Source organism: Tiliqua scincoides, chromosome 7 (genome assembly GCF_035046505.1).
Source record: "Tiliqua scincoides isolate rTilSci1 chromosome 7, rTilSci1.hap2, whole genome shotgun sequence".
Classification (NCBI taxonomy): Eukaryota; Metazoa; Chordata; class Lepidosauria; order Squamata; family Scincidae; genus Tiliqua; species Tiliqua scincoides.
In genome coordinates this window covers 59,717,972-59,738,199 of record NC_089827.1, presented here as the reverse complement: position 1 = coordinate 59,738,199, position 20,228 = coordinate 59,717,972, and the positions used below count along the sequence as shown (strand labels likewise).

At 44.1% G+C, this 20,228-nt stretch overlaps 1 long non-coding RNA gene across 1 annotated transcript in view; it reads left to right on the top strand.

Annotated features, from left to right (window-relative positions):
- Positions 1-20,228, top strand: part of LOC136657327 (uncharacterized) — an 82,589-nt gene that overhangs the window by 21,355 nt on the left and 41,006 nt on the right. The gene's annotated exons all lie outside the window — the stretch shown is intronic.

Genomic DNA, 20,228 nt, shown 5'->3' with positions numbered 1-20,228 from the left:
TAAAGCACATTTGTGCCTCCTCAGGAGTCAGCCAGACCGGCACACGGAGGTTCTCTGGCCTGCGGAGGCTGACACAAGGAGACCTGCTTCCTCAGTGAGTCTTGCGTTGGCCCAGCTGGGCCGATGCAAGGCTCTGGGGTGGGTGGGGAGGAGGTGGGAGGGAGACATTCCTGAGCGGGTGGTGGGCGGCCCAGGGGGCAGGCAGGTGGGGAACAGGAGGTGGGGCTGGGATCTAGCACTTATGCTGGATCTCAACCCCACTTCCTGGGAAGTTTGGAGTGGCTTCCAACTGCTCCGCTCTCCTTGGACTTGTGCCACCTCAGGAGGTGGCGCAAGTCTGAGGAGACCAATAGGGGCAAAGGCACCTTACCTGGATGTAAGGGGAAAAGTTTCCCCTTCCCTCTGGCTGAGCCACTTTGGGCCCCTGTCCTGCGCTGGATGCAGCACAAGCCTCTTAGCTTGCCTGTTCCAGTGCAGGATAGGATTGCACCCTAAGAGTAATATCTATGTAAAGTCTATAGATATTAGTTTTCAACAAGCCATTCGCTGCAAGTCCTCAAAGAGAATCTTCTCCCATTTGTACCTTGTGTAGTCTGTCCAGCATCTTGAGATCTTGCTTCATGTGCCTCTAATGACCAATGTTTGGTGGATGTCCACAAGGAAAAGTGCCTTACATATAAGGCTGCCTTATGCCAAGTTGGATCATTGCTTGTCTAGCTCAGTGTAGTCTCCACTGACTGACAGCTGTTCTGTGAGGTTTCAGAGTGGGATTTAGGCCTAGAGAGCACCTCACAAGCAGACATTCAAAACAGACTTGCTGTTTGCCATCCAAGTTTCCTGAAGCAATCTGGATATAAACTGAACAGCTAAATAAAACTAGATATCAGGAATTGAAATGTAACATTTGGGTTTGTCCTCTTTTTTTCCCTTAAACCCCCCCCCCCAATGTTGGGCCAGTTATGTATTGTTTAGGAAAATGTTTCTCAAACTCTGGGTCAGGACCCACTAGATGGATTGCGAGCCAATTTCAAGTGGGTCCCCATTCATTTCAACATTTTATTTTTAATATATTAGACTTGATGCTACCCTGGTATGTGACTGCATTTGGGGAAATGTTACAGATCTGTACTTTTAACAAGTTACTATGTATATTCTTTTAACAATGATAGTACAGGTCCAGCCTATTTGGACACGGATTTGACTCAATGCAAATGCCTCCTGCAAATGAGAAGGATGTGCTGATCCCTGGAGAAGGGGAAAACGCACCCCTTTAAAATCAATTTAAAAAACTGAACAGTCCTTTAACAATAGCCTCCTTAAAAAGAGAGGGGGGGCAGCTGTCTGACAATCCATCAATCCTTCGCTCTCCAGCTGACCCCTCCCTTCCCCCTAAATAAGTGAAAGAAAGGTGATCACTTTGCATTGGTGAAGGGAGGGGCTGAGTATAGCTTTCTAAGCTCTTGGAGGAGGACTGGTTGATGGATTGTCTTCTTAATGACTCTTAGATTTAAAAGGTCAGCAAAGCTGTTTTTAAAGCACTGGAGCAAAGAAACTTTGTTTTTTAAATTGATTTGCTATAGAGCTTTTTTTTTTGCCATTCACGTGAGAGCTTGGAAGGGAGCCCACGTGAATAATTAGTCTCAACCTGTAAATGGGACTTACTCCTGGGTAAGTGGGGTAGGATTGCAGCCTAGAATTGTTAAAAATTTTCCTGCTTGATGATGTCACTTCCGATCATGACCACTTCTGGTGGGTCCTGACAGGTTCTTATTCTAAAAAGTGGATCCCAGTGCTAAATATGTGAGAATCACTGGCAGTGGTGTCACTAGCATTTGTGTCACCTGGTGCGGAAGGCCTGCACATCACCCCATGCAGTGGGCAGGGCAACGCCCCAGGTAGTGGGCGTGGTGATGTACAATCGCCCTGCTCCCATTGGTTTTTTGGCTGTAACTTTTGTTAGAACACAGATATTTCAATGTGGTTTGTTTCATTGCTTTCTGCATGAAATTACGCATTGATTGATATATAACATGATGGTATTATTCCTCCAAATTCTGATTTTAGTGATTTTGAAAACTTGTAGAGTCACACACGCACACAGCCCGTGTCAACTTACTAACACCTTATTGCAGCAGTTCTCAAACTTTTAGCACTGGGACCCACTTTTTAGAATGACAATCTGTCCAGGACCCATTGGAAGTGATGTCATGGCCAGAAGTGACATCAAGCAAACTAAAATAAATAATTATAAATAATTAAATTAAAATAAAAGAAATAATTAAATAAGGGGGAGCCAGTCCTGTTCCACCAAGTGAATCTACTCTGAAGTAAGTCCTATTGTGGTCAATGGGGCTTACTCTCAGGAAAGTGTGGGTAGGATTGCAGCCTGGGAGCCCAAGCCTATGCATGTCCTCTCAGTCCCATAGTGGTCAATGGAGCTTACTCTGTAGTCTGCCTGCAATAAACCCCCCCCCCCCAAATAGAATCAGTGAGATTTCCAGCCCTCCCCAGTGCCCAGTTTAAAGTTCTTCTCGTATTTCAGGCATATCAATACAAAGACCCACCTGGCTTTACAAGTTCAAAATAGAAAACATTCCCCTGACCAGTTCAAGCCATTTTTTTGTCCTTTTCAGTGGGGCAGGGGGAGGGGGAGGCTGCTTTCTGGAGCATTTGTTGCACTCCAGCTCCAACAGATCAGGACCATTCTGGTGTCCCCACATTCCCCTTTGGTGGCCAAGGCACGTCTGCCTATTTGTGAGTAAACACAACTGTGAGGCTGCTTCGCTTTCCTTAGGGCTCAATAGACTCACAGCTGGGAGGGGGACCTCCTTCTCTGTATTTTCTGGGGGCAGCATTCGTTGGATCAGGACCATTCTGGTGTTGTTGGATTCCTCTCAGCCTGCCCTTTCCAACGGACTATGGCAAGTACGCCTACTCATGAGTAAACACGAGATACAGCTCACTTTCACTTTCCATAGGGATCCATTCATTTTTTCCTTCTGATTTTTTGTCCATAACTTTTGAAAGAAAGAAACTATTTTAATTCTGTTTTTTGCGTTGCATTCCGCTGGGAATTCTGCATCCAACAGTGTATGGCATGATGAGTTAGCTCCTAATGCTGCGATGTTAGCGTGTCATCCCCCCAGGGCACATCACCCCCCCGCGCATCACCCGGTGTGGCCCACCCCCCCCAGCGATGCCACTGACCACTGGTTTAGGAAGTATTTGCAGGAGTAACAGCCCAATCCTAAACTGTGCTGTAACAGACAGGCCCACTGGCTTGCGCTGTATCCAGTGCATTTGAGGTGGTGACTGTGGTGCAACTCGGAGTAAGGGAATATGTATCCCCTTCCCCCTGTCGCAGATCAGCCACCCCATGGGGGGCATGCACCCCTTGCATCCCATCTGCAGCAGTAATACCTTAGCAGTGTGTCCTCAGGCCGGTCTATCTGACTCCTGAGGTGTTGCAAACATGCTTTATGGCACCCAGAAGATGGTGCAAGTCTGTTGAGCAGGCCTAAGAGCCAGTTAGGATTGCGCTCTAAATATAATATTTTTCAGTGATAACCCTATGGAATGAGTCCCTACCTACACCAGGAGCTCCAGCATTTTTAACATTTAGTATCATTTTGTCAAGGACAGTGGACACCTAACAATGCCCAGTTGAGAGAGCAGTATAAGAAATGCTCTTGTCTTGACTGATTTTGATGTTTCAAATGGAAGGGACATGTGGGAGTCAGCTGATGTGTCCAAAGTCATTTTTTATTCTGTGCTTTTTAAATGGAGGGATCCTTCTGTTACCAAGTCCCACAGATGCATTTCCTTCTCCTTGTTAAATTCATCTTTCCCTTGTCTTGCCTTTTTCTTGTGATGCTATTTCGTTTCCTACAGCTGCAGTATTCAGTACAAGTTCTGTTTTTGTCTCCATGTGTTACCATGATTTCATAGGATCTCTTTGCTTCTCCCCTTCAAATATACCAGCTCTATGCCAAAACAGTAGTGCATTTTTGCTACAACTTGAAGATAAATCCCCATCTGTCCTCTAGGCCAGGGGTCTCTAAACTTTTTAGCTGAAGGGCTGCATCAAGTATCTGGCACAGTGCTGAGGGCCAGAAAAAAAATTAAATATAAAATTTAAATAAATACTTTAGAGATGGAACTTGAATGAATGAATGAGCTCAAATGTCCAGGATTTCTCAAGCACTAACACAACCCAAGAAATAAAGCACACACTTAAATGGACCCCTATTCCCCCACCCCAGAAGCACCACTCTGGTTGTGTTTGGTCAACTGGGCCAGAGGCTCTCAGGTGATCAGAGGCTGCTGGCAGGCCAGATAGAGGCTCTCTGTGGGCCGCATCCAGCCCCCGGGCTGGGGTTTGGAGACCCCTGCTCTAGGCTATACCTTAAATTCACAGTTTGTACTCTTTTTCTTTTTAGCATCTCTAGTGTCTGTTTAATTGCATCTCTTACTCTGGTTTGAAAATCTCAGGTTGCAGCTGTTACAGGCTAACAGCCTAGTACTATGCATATCTACTCAGAAGTAAATTCTATTGAGAAGTTCTAAGTTCTATTCAGTGGGTCTTGGAAAGCGTGCGTAGGATTGCAGCCTGAGTCAAAGCTAGGAACCAGAAAGTTCTCAGTTGTAGTCTTGCTCCTGCCATGAACTCTGACTTGTCTTCTCTCCATTTACAGTATGGGATAATACTGTACTGAACTATCTTGCAGAGCTGTTACAGAGATTAGGGCAAGACAATGTACTGAAGTGCTTTTTCTAGGAGGGTGTTGGAAGCATTTAGTCTAATAGAAATGGCAAGACATGAAATTCTAGGGTAGATGGACAAATTAAAAATTAACAAGTCAATCTAGATGGTTTAAACATGAGAGTTCTGAAAGAACTCAGATGTGAAATTATTGATCCTTTAAAAATAAAAAAACTAATTCCACAGTCCACCTTAAATGAGTTCAGATTTTTCTAAGAAGCCTTAATCACACTGCAGAAAGATAACACTGAGGTGGACAAATGAACCTCTTTGAGAAGGGCAACCTGAACACAGAAGCTAAGAACAGCCGGCCTCTTGACCTCACACACAGTGCTTCTGACAACAGAGGAACCATGGATAGGGTACCTGAAGCAGCAATGGAGTGACAGATGTTTATGAAACTATGAATCTGTGGAATGAGTGAATGAAGATTATTTCTCCTCTTTTGCTGATATTACTAGAATTTGTGATCATCTAAAGAAACTGATTAGCAGTAGATTCACAACAGACCTATATCTTTTCACGATATGTAATGAACTTCTGGAAGCCATAGCCACAAGGCAGGGGGATGACCACATGCTTAGCTGGCTTTAAAGTGTGATTAGACAAAGTAATGGGGGCCTAGATCTGCCAGTGGCCAATAACCATTAATACTAACTGTAGGACCTCTAGGTTCTAAATGGTTGGCAACCTTCAGTCTCGAAAGACTATGGTATAAGCCTACAGCATCTGGTATTCCCAAGCGGTCTCCCATCCAAGTACTAACCAGGCCTGACCCTGCTTAGCTTCTGAGATCAGGCATGTGCAGGGTAACAGTTGCTCAGAGGTATTTAAAAAATGCTAGTTACGAGGGTCTGAGGCTCAGACCAACAGCATATGAGCATTTGCTGACTTCATGCTTTCCCAACTGTGTATGATTGGCCACTGTTGGGGGGTGGGGAGAGATGAATGAGGAATGCTTTGTCTTGATCCATCAGGGTTATTTGTAACAATAAGATGCTTTGAGGCCTGTAATGTGAGAGTGGGCAACAGAAAGGTGTAGAGCTGGACTGATGATGGCCACTGCAATCAGCTGCAGGTTTACACAGGCAAACTTCTCCTTGTATTGTTGTTGTTTCATATGCACATTCTCCTTGTTGCTGGGAGGATGTAACAGAGGACTGCTTGAGTGAGTGAGTGTAAAGCCTGGTGAATGAATAGAATGATTATCTACTCGGTGAACTAGTCCAGTGAACTAAGGTTGTTCCTGAATCCATATGTGTCTTGCCCAAATTCTCCCTAGCCTGCTGACTATACCAATTTGTGCCATCCAAATATTCCAACTCCCTTCTAATGCCCACTTTTGGCTAAACACCCTCCTTTTCCAAGAAAAACAGCTGTGGTGTGCAAAAGAACAGAACTTCTTATCAGTTGAGCAATTAACAAGAATTTATTGCTACAAACACATTCCCTGCAATTCCTCTTGTCCAGAGGCTTTCGCTCCCCAAAGTTCCACTTAACTTAGTGGGTAAAGGTCCAAAGCCTCCAGTCCAAGTCCAGTCTCCAAAGCACAGTCCAGTCTTCCATAGCAGAGTCCCTCCTCTCCAGCAGGGTCCTGACAGTCCTCTCTTCTGTGTCCTCCAGCAGAGTTCTAGTAGTCCCCTTCTCCCATAGGTATGGATCAGATAGCATCTCCCTCTGGGTCAGGGTAGCTTTGCTCCTCCTGAAGCTGCCTTTTATCCTTGTATATCCCATTAAGTCCAAATTAGGCTCAGGTGAGCCATCCCTTCAGTCCATGTCCATTCAAAGTCCCATCAAGGTCAAATGAAGCTCAGGTGTCCATCCAGGTCTCCATTGGCCTTGATTGATTACAGCTGTGGAGCCAGCCCTGCCCTTCCCAGAGCTGTCAAACAGCTGTCAAAACAGGGAATCGCTGTCAACACCACATCATCCACCTGATGATCTGATCTTCCATTACAGCAGGGGTGCTCACACTTTTTTTGGCTCGAGAGCTACTTTGAAACCCAGCAAGGCCAGGAGATCTACCAGAGTTTTTTTTACAATGTTCGCGCCATCATAACATATAACATTTATGTGTACAATGTATGTTGGTGTACCTTGAGCCCCACTGAGTATAACAGGATTTACTCCTGAGTAGACATGCCTAGGATTAGGCTGTGAGGCTGCAATCCTAGCCACACTTACCTGGGAGTAAGCCCCATTGAGTACAATGGGCCTTACTCCCGGCATTTCCTCCCAGAGGCACCTGAAGGGGGGGGTCGGCACTCCGCGATCTACTCATTTTGCCTCGCGATCTACCTGTTGAGCACCCCTGCATTACAGTGTGTGTGCCCACAGATCCAAGGGGGAAGTATATGGTCTCCAGAAAGATTGACTGCAAAGCTCAAACATGCACTTGCTCTCTGAAAAGCTTTTGGAGATAATTGGGGTGGGTGTGTAGAAATAAAGGCTAAACCTAAGAGCTAGGTAGCTCTACTATATTGTCACTTTTGCACCAATGTACTGGTGGTGTGTGTTAGTCATGCATCAGTTTTTATTTCTGAATGTGCTTTATGTTGCTTGAAAGGCATTAAACGGAGAGGCAGAATAAATCTGAATTAGTGCAGCTTTTCATGCATTAAGCTAAATGAGAGAGTGAAAAGTGATTTTGAGATAAGAGGCGTGTTGCTGAGGAACCACAGCTGTAGGCTTGATAGAATATTTCCCAGTTCACCACATCATTTCTTGTTACAAAAAAGTTTCTGCTTCTGATATTGTGGTTTTGTTGATATCTTTTTATTTTCTTGTCAGCCATTTTGAATCTGTGAAACATAGCTTTATTACTAAAGGAAAAGCATTATGATTTGGATGCTCTTATGCTAACTGGAAATAGTTACAAACCCAGCTATGAACAAATGAGAAATGGGATATGAAATTTTGCAAAGAGCAAATTGCTGCATTGATTAATGTCTATTGCCCATCTAGCCAGCTTCCAGAGGGATAGTCATGTTAGAGCCCAGTCCTATCCAATTTTCCAGCCCCTGTGCAGCTGCAATGCAGCCCCAAGGTAAGGGAACAAATGTTCCCATACCTTGAGGAGGACTCTGTGACTGCTGCCCCACCACAGGATGCAGTGCATGCCCCATTGGCACAGCTGCACCGGCACTGTACAATTGGATAGGATTGGGCCCTTAGATTGCTGCAACAAAAACAAGAGAGCCTTGTAGCACAACACTTTCCATTTAGCCCAGTATTCAAAAAGAATAGGTTCCCCACCTAAGAACATAAGAAGAGCCCCGCTGGATCAGGCCAAAGGCCCATCTAGTCAAGATTCCTGTATCTCACAGTGGTCTACCAAATGCTTCAGGGAACACACCAGACAACAGACACAACCTGGTCCTGGTGCCCTCCCCTGCATCTGGCAATCGGAGTCAGCCTACCTCTACCTTGCACATACCTACCATGACTTGTAACCCAAGATGAACCTAACTGCCCCGTCTTTCCCCTGGCTGCAGATATTTGAGATCCTGACAGTCCAGTGCATGTCTATTCAGAAGTAAGTCAATGGGGCTTACTCCCAGGAAAGTGTGGATAGGATCGGGCTGTAAGTGTGGTATATGTGTTCATATTTCCTGTAATTTTCTTGGGAAACACCAGCAACCAAAAATCCCTTATGCTGGTGCTCCTGCATTGCTGTGCAGAGATTTAGATAGGTCCTCTACAGCCCAATCTGATCTCACAGGGTTGTTATGAGGGGAAAATTTACTTGTGCCACTTTGAGCTCCTTGGAGGAAAGGTTGGAAGAAGAGCAGGACGAAAATAAACTTCTTCCTACCCCTTCACGCAATCTGATTGCCAGGTCCAATTTTTTTAAGCACTAGCGGCCACTGAGGGTCTGGGTTTTTTCTCCCCTAACCTTAACGTGCTGAGCACAATGACAGGTTTTGTCATTCCTGAATTTTTGTCCCATTTTAAAAACCGTTTTGTATTATTGGGGTTATCCTGTGCCTCAGAGTTCCATAAGTCAATAGTGTACCTTGTGGCAAAATTCACAATCTTAAACTTGTTTACTAAGGAGTAAACCTCACTGAACCCAGTGGGAGTTGCATTTGAACAAACAGTGGATTATTACACTGTAAGACTGCAATCCTGTGTATAGGTAGGAATAAATTTCATTGACCTAGATGCAAGAATTTCTGTGTAAATGTGAATAGGACTGGGCTGCAGGTATGTTATTTTTATTGGTTTAATGCAGTACACGAAAAAGTAACTGTTTTCTAGCCATTTTCTGCACATACTCTATAATATATAATTTCTAAAATAACAGTTCTAGCTGGAATTTAAAAAAAAATCCTCTTTTTCTGATACTACAGTATTTACTTTGAACTGGAGTAATTGGACCAAGGCAGAGGTCGCAAGTTTTGGGGCAGAAAAACCATGATTTCTATAGGGGCATTAGCTTTTTTTAACCTTTTATACTCCATATTTATTGCCTTTAGTGATGGCTGTTGTGTACTGAGTCAATCTTTTCAATGGGCTATGTACAATGGCTTCAAAATCCTCTTCAAAATCAAAATCCAACTGCAGTGCCCAGATTATTCCCCCCCATGCATTCTTTCTCACTTATCAATATTTATATTTCATGTGCTCGTTGTGGTGTTAGATAATCCAATTATACAAGATATTTCTGGAACTCTTTCACGGTCTGCTTTGGACTGTACTGTAATGAACAGCTTTGTATCATCAGCATATTTTGAACTTCATTGTTCACCCTTTGCTTGGGATTGCTCATTAAGATATATTCCAGAACAAGTCTTGGAAGTGGAATGTCTGAGGGCATCTGCTAAGGTAGTGAGGGAAAATGAATGGGTAGGGCTATTTTAATTTAGTTAAATGTCTATTTCACCCTATCTGGTAGGTCCAAGGGGTTATAATAACCATTTTATAAATAGAAATATCTCTGCGTTAAATCCAGGGCCGACCCAGTGATGATGAGGAGTGAGGTGGACTGTCTCAGGTTGTGGGTGGTCACACCCATTGACCCCCCTCACCTAGCCCCCCCCTTTGCCTCCTTACCTATTCCTCCTAGCTCCACTGTTCTATGGTTTGAAAGAGAGCAGCAGAGTGATAAGGAAAGTGGGAGAACTGCCCCACGTCCACTTCTCCTGGCTTCCTTTTCCACCTCATTCTGCCACTCTGTTTCAAAACAGTGCAGTGGAGCGGGGGGGGGGGGGGAAGGAAGCAGGTAAGCAGAAAAGGAGGTGGGCAGGTGCAAATTGGGAAGAGGCTGCTGCCGCTTTTCTCACCACTGCTGCATCTCCTCCTCCATGAATGAGTGGTTGGGCTAGGAGTGTGGCCTCCACTGTCATCTCTCTCCTTACTTGTGGAAGAGGAGATGGTGGCAAACATCACCATGGTAATTTCCTCGCCTCTGCTTTCAAACTGGAGGAAGTAGGAAACAACAACTGCCTGTCCAGCCTGCTCTGCTCTTAGTATGCCCTTCCCTCCCCAGTTCATTTTAAAGGAAGCAGTAGAGAAAGCAGCAATGGCTACCACTTTCTGCAGTTCCACTGCTGGGGGAGAAAGAGGAGCCCAGCCCAGCCCCGCCCAGCCCCCCTTCCTCATGCTCTCTCAGTCTGCCAGAAGAGGATGGAGCAGTGTTCAGGTGGAGCAATCAGGCAGGTAACATAGGCCTACAAAACTGAGGGTCAGAAAAGTTTTTCCCAAACTTTATGGTGCTTTGATATGAATTTGGGTTGCTGATTTCGAAAATGGCATCCATTTTGCCCTATCAAGTCTAGTTTTGGAGATATAGTATAGCCTCATTAGCTGTGGTGTAGGCTTCCTCATGAGGAAGCTGCTTGAACCATTCACTAAAGAGGCTATGCCGTGTCTCCAAAACTAGATGTGACAGGGCAAAACGGAAGCCATTTTTGGAATTGGCACCCCAAATATACCCAGGAATTGGTGAAATGTTTAAGGAAACAAAATGTGTGTTGGCCTGTGTAATAGGTTGAGAGAGGTGGCAGACAGGTGTGGAGTGTAGGGCATCCCAGCAGCTTGCCACTCAGTGACCATTTCAGTCAGCTCTGAATTTCAGTGCTCTGTCCACTAACATGATTCCTCCTCCCCAATCCCGTTCGGTTAGTTACTAAAGAAATGAATTATGCATACAAGACTATATTCTACATTAGTTGTTTAGAACTGAGACTAACTTGGCAGAGGCTTCTGTGTGCATTGAAAACACGCAGATAACATCTTTAATCAATTGTTGGTCCAATAGAAGTGATCACCTCACCAGTTCTGTGCTTCAAGGAACTTCAGTACAGTGTCAAGGACTGTAGTGGACTTCATTTTGGTCACCACTGGGTTGTAACATGAGGTAGAAGTTCTTTGTCAAGTCAATTTATTAATAAGTTCAAAGACCAGCATAAGCTCTTTGTCCAAAAAAGCAAAAGACCTTCTTCATTAACAGAGAAAGGGAAAAGTAAGGGACATGATGAAACCCCAGCTTACGTGGTTCTGCCTGCGCATGCTAAAGCTTCCCTGTGTGGCCTTCCGTCTCCACACGCATTAGATAGGAAAACACTACAGTGTTGGCAGACACTTGGATGACGGTGGTGGAAGAAGGTTTGATAGGAAATTGGTTAGTGAAGGGGATCAATATTCGTCAGGCAGAGTTGTGATCCATACATTCCTTGGCATTGGCTGGATTACATTGCAGCAAGTGTCCAGAGTTCTGGTGGCAATTTCAGCTTTAGGAAGGCAGGAAAAGCAGATGACGAGCAAGATCATCTGCTTCATAGTAATGTTTCCAATTTAAGAAGAAGTTCAAACCCAATAAAAGAATTAGAAATGATGAAACAGATTACAAATTAGAATTCATAATTGGTAAGAGGACAGAGTGAGCAAGCACTGATTCTGACATTTTGCAAATATTTAAAATGGTTACAAACACACCTGCACCCAAAAAGAGGGACAGAATTGGACACCTTTTCCACCCTCCCCGTCCTCCCCTGCCCCATCCCCATCTCCATTCTGCCCTCCACCACCCCTCTGCCAGCCCACGGAGACCTTAGGTACTCCAGTGGGAACACGCCAGAGCAGGTCTTTCCACCGGCACCACAAGCCTCTGCACTGCTGCAACGTGCCTCAAGGCAGCCTGCGCGCTTGTCCCAACAGCCCAAGACTGGATACAATTGCGCTGTAAGAGGTTGTGGAGACTATGCTATAGGAATAACATGTTAAATTTCCTGTGCTTCCCTCTTCTTGGAGCTTCCTCCCTATTCTCTGTAGTACATTTGCCTAATAGAGGGATGTGGAGAAGGGATTGCATGGAGTGTGTTCTTTCACTGACTTGTATCTGTTCTTGAGAAGGTTTTGTCCTCCAGGAATTTCCAATCTGGAAGCTTTCACCTTTGCTAAATTCACATAAATAATTTCACAGTTTCTCATTCATTTGAGTTGCTTTAGGAACTAAACTGTGCAGCTACTCAGAGAGTCTGTGTTTGACAGAACTGAGAAGGAACTAGGTCTTTGTGAATTCCTTCCCAGTAGCAGGTATTTTAAATGCATATAATTAGTTCCAAATGCCTTTGCCGTACTGCAGTTTTCTAGTTGTATGGCACCTCCTCCACAGCTGTATTTTATTTCCTTGTGATCCCTTCTCCATTTCCCCCTCCCATTCCAGTGAAGAGGCTTGAGGTTGTGCTTTCTGTACAGCTCCCATTTTATTTTCCTTGCCTGTCAGCATTTGATAAAGGAACATAGGTGGGAACTTTTTTGTTTCACCTTTGGTAGCCTCGGGAGTTTTGAGTATGGCAGGAATACATCAAATGAAGTTGGGAGGCATAATCCTTTGGCATTTGTACTTTAACATTTTAAAATACTGTTTAGCAGTTTAATGTGCACTTTAACACTTTCCTTCAATCCAGAATTCAGCTTTTAAAATTATTAATTTTTAAACATGTCCTTTTTTTGCACCAGCGGCACAAAGTGGCATAATTATGAATTAAATGAAGATGACCCAAACAATAAAAATTAACAAAACTCAAACAATTGTAACAGCAGCAATAAGACACAACATTCAGAGAGAGTAGCTGAACAAAACAAATTTCAGTACCAACTAAAACCACCTAGTCCCCAAAACCTTGGGAAACAGCCAACTGTTAGTTTGGCACCTGAATACATGCAAAGTGTGAGCCTGAGATGCCTCCAAAGGAAGGGAATTCCAGAATGTAGAGGCCAACGTTGCGCTGGCCCTGCCCCAGTAGATGCCTGCCTTACTTCCAGGAGTAAGAGCACCTGGACCTGGGTCTTGGATGTAGAACAGAGCATGCAGGGAAGCATATATGGATGAAGGTGATCCTTCAGGTACCCAGGCCCCAAGATGTTTAGGGATTTAAAGGGAAGAACCCTTTAAATTGGGATTGGGTCTCAGAACAGATAGCCAAAGTAGATTGTAATGTGTTTCCAACCAGTTGTACTAGTGAATAACTAGGCCACAGTGTTTCACATCAAATGAAATGTTTGAGACCTCTTGAAGGGCAGTTGCATGTAGAAAGCATTGAAGTAGTCCAATTTCAAGACTACCATGGCATGGATATCTGTGGCTTGGTCAGACCTTTCAAAGAGCAGTTGCAGCTGAGATAGTAGTTGAAGCTAATTTAAAGTTCTCCTTGTTCTTGCTGTCACCTAGACATTTTGATATTGGAGTAGGCAAACAGGTACATTGAAAGTATCTGAAAGCGATGGTAAAGAATATGAGTGAAATGGTTAAAAAGAATCTAGACTAGGCAGAGGTAATGAGAGTGTGGAATTCCTGGGCCTTCAAAGGGAGATTAGTATGCCTGAGATTTGTAAAAGGGGAAGTATTCCCACCTGTGTGTAATTGTGCAAAATAGACACCTACCATTGCAGTAGATACAGCTGGAGGATATATTCTTGAACAGCTACTGTGAAATCCAAGCAGTAGAGAGAAGAAACCCTAAACGTATACCGAAATGTTGGGCACAGTTCAGTTCTGCCTGTACAGGGTAAGGAATGCCAGATGTAGGATTGCCAACTTGGCTGAATCTATTTCTGAAGATTTTTTTTCCTCTAGCGTAATGTAGTGTTGGAAATTCCTGAATGTCCTGTTAAAATATCCAGGATGCTTTTCAGTACTCATCTGGAGGTTGATACTGATCCCTAGAGATCCCAAGCAAGCAGAGATGGTGTCATCTCTGGTTGAACTCTAGCCAAGGGCCCCCCCCCAGGCTAACCCCTGAAACCCTCAGTGCTAATGCCCAATGCAGCATGAGGAAGTGTGTCACAGAACCCTCAGAAATCTGGTCCCAACACTGGAGTATACTGCTACTGTGAGTATATGATGCATGGCCCCTGTCTCACAGTGTTAGGCTGTATTCTTGGGCAGAAGGGAGGGGACATTACTCTGTCTTGGTGCTAGAGGCCAGAGGGGATGGAGGAGAATTACAGCACATGTCTAATCGAGTCAATGGAGTTCATGACTGCATAGCCCAATGTAACTGGTTTGTGGTTGTGCTGTACAGTGGAGATTTTGTGTGTGCTGCTCCCCCTTTGGTAAGTTAAAAGTGACTCCCCACCCCTCAATCACCCACTAGTGCTGGGGTCTTGGCAGGGTCTTCTGTGTGGGTCACAGACCTACAGTTACACTTCTGGGCTGTGAGCATGCAGGTTGTGGTACTAGGCAGCAATTCAGTACTCCATTTGCAGCAAGTGATTGTGGGTAGACATTCACCCACTCTGTGCAACACCACTGTAAACTAAATGTGCAGCTATGCAATCCGTGCTAGTAAGTGTAAGTGTATTGTTAATACATATTTCCCTCCTCCTTATCTAGCTTTAAGCATGACACTTCATTGTGGCAACAGTTACATGTTTAATCACTGCAGCTAGTTGGCAGTACACCAGCACCTCCTTTTTATGTATGTGTGGACAAAGCCATAATGTAGCCTTGGCTACCCTAGAAAATTCAGCCGACTGTGAAGCCACATCTTGAGCACAGATGGCTTAGTGTAAACTGTTATGGACTTGTTCTGCGTTCACATTAGCATTGTCTGACTTAAAAGTCATTTTAGACTCTGTTCTGAGGCTTTCTGGGCACCTATCCCAGAGCTCCCTGCAGAGATTCCCAAAACAGTGCGCTGTGGGTGGGGCATTTCAAACAGGCTGCATCCACATTAGGATTAAAGCAGCTGAGACGGAAACAGTTCCGAGTTAAATAAGTGTTTGTCCCTGCTGAAATGTGATTTACTCAGAACAGCATGATGCAGGTATGTAAATAATTTGGAACAGTCATATGGACAAACAGCATTACATTCCTGGAGAGAAGAAGTGACATGTTGCATGGTAAATTTTTTGAACAGGGCAATGTGACTCAAAGAAATCGCAGTTACTGCCTGGAATTGGGTAAGAAGAAGTAAAGAATGTCTTCTAAAACTGCTCCTCTTGTTAAAATCTGCTTTTAAATATCCTGGGATTTATTTATGAAATATTTGCCTTAAAAATGTTGTAATGCTTCTTCTTTAAACAAACTCTTGGAGTCTACTTAATGTAAAGTTTTGAACTTCTTGCATGGTGCATGGCTGCTGGCATTCAGATTCAGCTTGTGCCATTTTCCTATATTCTTATATTCTATATTAAAATATCTTGGGCTACTTGTGCATCAGGTACATTTGAAAAAGATACAAGGCAGCTAAGCTTGCAGTTCAGTGCACACTAATCTAAGAGTAAACCCCACTGAACACAATGGGACTTACTTCTGAGTAAACATGCCTTGATATCTCTGAACCTTGCTGGAATAATAATTGGGGCTAGACTTGAAATTGCTAAGAATGTTTTTTCCAGGGACCTATGACAGTATGTGAACACATATTCTTCCCCTCTTTACCCTCGTTTGCATCCTCTTCCCTTCCCACTGTAGCATCCATGTGGCAAATTTTAGCTTGTAAATTCTGCAGGCCAGGACTTGTCATTTTGTTGTGACTCTGTAAAGTGCTACTTGCATTTATGGCACCATGACATAAGTACCCTGATCATAGTCCTGGCAAGAGCACTGCATTGCTAGCAGTGCAAGCTAATCTGTATTCTATACTTGTGAAGAACATAAGAGCATAAGGAGAACCCTGCTGGATCAGGCCAAAGGCCCATCTCGTCCAGCTTCCTGTATCTTGCCGTGGCCCTCCAGATGCCTCAGGGAGCACACAAGACACTCCCTTGCACCTGGCATTCTGAGGTAGCCTACTTCTAAAACCAGGAGATTACACATACCCATCACGGCTTGTAACCTGTAATAAACTTTTCCTCCAGAAATCTGTCCAATCCTTTTTAAAGCCATCTAGGCCAGATGCCATCACCACTTTATGTGGCAAGGCATTCCGCAGACTAATGACATGCTGGGTAAATAATTTTTTTTGCCTGTTCTAACTCTCTCAACACTCAATTTTAGTGGATGTCTCCTGCTTCTGGTGTTGTGTGAGAGGGAAAAGAACATTCCTCTTTCCACTCTATTCACCCCCTGTATAATTTTGTATGTTTCAATCATGTTCCCCCTCAGGCACTTTTTTTCTAGACTGAAGAGCCCCAAATGCTGTAGCCTTTCCTCATAAGGGAGGTGCCCCGGCCCAGTAAACATTTTGGTTGCTGTTCTGCACCTTTTCAGTAGCAACTCAACACATGAGCAACATTGCAAGAATAACCCATGCAATTACTGTGATCATCATTCCCAAGAACTCACTAACAAGTTTGTAGCTGCCCACCATATCACCCATAGGCAACTCATCTAGCATAGAAAGCTCAATCAATGGACAGAAACATCATGGTTGCTGACAGTATTTAACTCTTTCCACTCCTTTTCCTCCCACACTGCGATTTTAGGAGAGAAGGATAGGAAAGAGGCATACCTGAAGATCAGCAAAGCTGTGAGCATTGACAACTCCCAGGTTTGTTTTCCAACAATTCAGGAAGCTCAGGTTTCCCAGATTCCCCCCTCACTCCAGCAGTATTCTCACTGCCCATTGGGCTACTTGCCAGTGTACAATAATTTCTTCTTGGGAACATAGTGGTATAGACACAAAAGTTATTATGAAACTCAAGCAACATCTGCACGCCCCGGAGGGAGATGGGCACCGAACTATTGGAACCACTCACTTGTTGGGGAGAAGTGGCTAGTGTGTGTGTGTGTGTGATTTTTAGTCATTCTTTGCTGCCACACATCCTCAAACTGTGTTCTTACTAAACTGAGGCCCTAATCCCCACCATGAATTATGATGCTGCTATGATGACGAGTATGCACTGCATCCAATGGGGGAGCGATCAGGAGGCCTGCAAAGTATAAAAATATTTTCTACTTATCTCAGAGGCATCCTGATGGCTTAAGAGCATCCTTGTAGCTATGCCCCTCTCCACCCAGAAACTCCCCCTGGCCTGCCCCTCCCTACCCATGACATGCCCCTGCTGCCAATTTACCAAGAGCCTCCAGGAGCTGCTGGTGTGCACACCACATCTCTGCTCATTTGCAACAGCGGCCTGGAAGTGCATGATGGTGGTCCAACTTTCACTGCCGAAAAGGGCCTTGTGCTGCCAGAACACAAATTCCAGCTGCATCTGGTCAGCATTGCCAGTAGGTGTACTGTTAGTTGCCTATAGTTGTTGGATAGCAAGTTTTGTTTCTTTTGAGTGAGACCCTTGTTTTCTCTGCTGTGCTGGAGGATAGGATATTGATGAACCAGGTAACTCTTCATCCCTTCTATACTACATTGCCATCTCCACTGACTTTTGCCCTTTCCCAATGCTGCATCTGCGTCACAGTTTGATTCTGCTGTCACCAAGTGATGAATATGCATATGGGAACATAGTGTAAGTGCTGAGAATGTTGCAGAAATCTGAAACATTTTGCACTGGATATTGTGCATGACTAACCAGTGAAATAAGAATACAGGGTGTGCCTCGTTATCCATTCGGGGTCCATTCCATAACCCCCAGTGGATAAAAAATCAGTGGATACCAAATCAGTGGAAAAATAGCTTTAGGGCGCAATCCTAATCCCTTATGTCAGTGCTTTCCAGCACTGCATAAGGGCAATGCAGCTCCGAGGTAAGGGAGCAAACATTCCCTTAATTTGAGGAGGCCTCTGTGAGTGACACCCAACTGCAGGATGCAGCACATGTCCCATTGGCACCACTATGCCAGTGCTGGAAAGCACTGACATAAGGGGTTAGGATTGCGCCCTTAAAGACCCACTTCCAGGTTTTTGCTCCTCCATTGCTCTTAATGGAATAATTTCATTCCATTAGATTCCATTATTACCCCATCTACTGGCTTAATGCAGTATAGTGTCTATACCGATGCATTCTGGGGTGACAATGGAGGAGCAAGGAACCCGAAAGTGGGTCTTTAACACTGAGAAGCTTGCAACCAGTGCAATTTAACAGCACAAAGGTAGTAAATTGGATTTTGGTGCTTCTTTTCTCATCTTACAAGGCATTTAAATTTAACTCTGGTATCAGTAGTGAGTCAAATCAGTGGATACCAAATTGATGGATACGGAGGCACCACCTGTATAAGCAAATACTTGACCTCACAGCTAAGCATACCATCATTTGAACAAATGCACACTAGTAGGTTATAGATAACTTTTGTTATTTGATCAGTAATGAGATTATAGATAATCCACTTGTTCCCTTCATAATGGGATTAATCTATAGTGGATTTTTTTTCCTTTAAAAAAATGACGTTAAATGGTATAAATGCAGACAGCAACCTGTTAATAGAAATCTGAGCAGAAAGGTGAAATTAGTGGACAGTTTTGCTCTTTATGTAGTATCCTGCACTGTGATCTTTATTGCTTATTCCATCTCTTCAAATGAGTGGAGAGATGGGGGTTTCCACGGCTCCCCTTGGGAGCTTATGTACCAGTCTAATAGACTTCACTGTCAGGAAACATTTCCTAGAGAGTTGCTTTAATCATGGGTGTCAGACTCTTGTCCTTTGGGATAGCATTTTTCCTTTTGCCTACATCCATTCAGGCTCCTCTTTTATGACAGCAGCAGCTCAATTGCCCCTTTTACTAGTGTATGCTGAATGCCTCTGTCAGCTGCAGGTCCTTGTGGTGTGCTCTCCAGGTTCTTCCTCGTGTGCAGGAAACCAGGGAGCCATTGGTCTTGTAGGATAGCTTTCTAAACTCATTGCAGCTGGCAAATATGCAAATATACAGTTGCAATGAAGATAATATTGCACAACTTTATAACCTGTTACAACACAACGGCTCAGAGCATTGTTAAAATTCATATCATTAGCCAGACACAACATGTCTGAGGAACTTGGTTGTGGCTAAACTGTTAAATCACTTCTTCTGTGTTAATCAGAAAGCACCCTAACAAAAAAATTGGGTACTTTCAGCTGTATGAAAAAAGCAACCAGTCAACCACCCTGTGGTATTTTTCTGTTCATATCCTTCGACTGCATTCTGGAGATTTTCAGACATTGACCTGATCTGGCATAATACTCTGTTAGTTTACCACCAAACACATTTTTGCCTTTGCATGAATTCCTGGATGACATCTGAGATTGGCCTGTGTTGGGATTTGGCATGGTGCCTTGAAGTTAATAGGGTGTTCTGAGAAGAGATTGGAAGCAGCTACTCTTCCCTCTGATTGCCTCTAAGACCAAAAATGAAAAGTATGATTGAAAACCTGTTCATATGTAAATATGGGCTAATGGAAACTACAGCAAGGTTGAAAGGGAGAAATTGCAAAGATGTAGAAACATTTTCAAGTGGAAAGATGTAAAATTTCTGGAAATTTTGAGGGCATAGAAAACACATTTTAAAATGTATTATATAGACTTCTAGCACATAAGAATTCTGAACAGTAGCATTCATAAGTGTGTGTGTGAGACAGAGATAATTATTTCAAATCATAAAGATTTGGCGTGGGGTGTCACCAATATACTGATGACACCCTATCTCTCCCTGCCATCTCACACCAGGGAGGCTGTGGAAGTCCTGGGGAACTGCCTGGAGGTGGTTGCGACCTGGATAAAAGCCAATTGGTTGACAATGAATTCAGAAAAGACTGGAGTTCTCAGGCCAGGAAATCATGTTGCAGGTACTGTACTGAGTCAACCACCCACTACGAATGATGTTGCACTCCCCTACAAGAACAGGTACACTCCTGAACTTGCAGCTCTCTTTGGAAAACCAGGTGACAGCAGTGGCCAGGAGTGTGTCTGCCCCAGCTTCGACTGGTGTGCCAAATGTGACCATACTTGAGCCTATCAGGCTTGACCATGGTGGTTTGTGCCTTAGTGACTTCTATCCATTCCATTCTATCCAATGGGGCTTACTCCCAGATAAGTGTGCATAGGATTGCAGCTTAGTCCATTTAACAGACATTGGCTGCAGTCCTAACCAGGGTTTGAGACAGAGGTCTGCCTGGAGATTACACCTGGGACCTTCTGCCTGCAA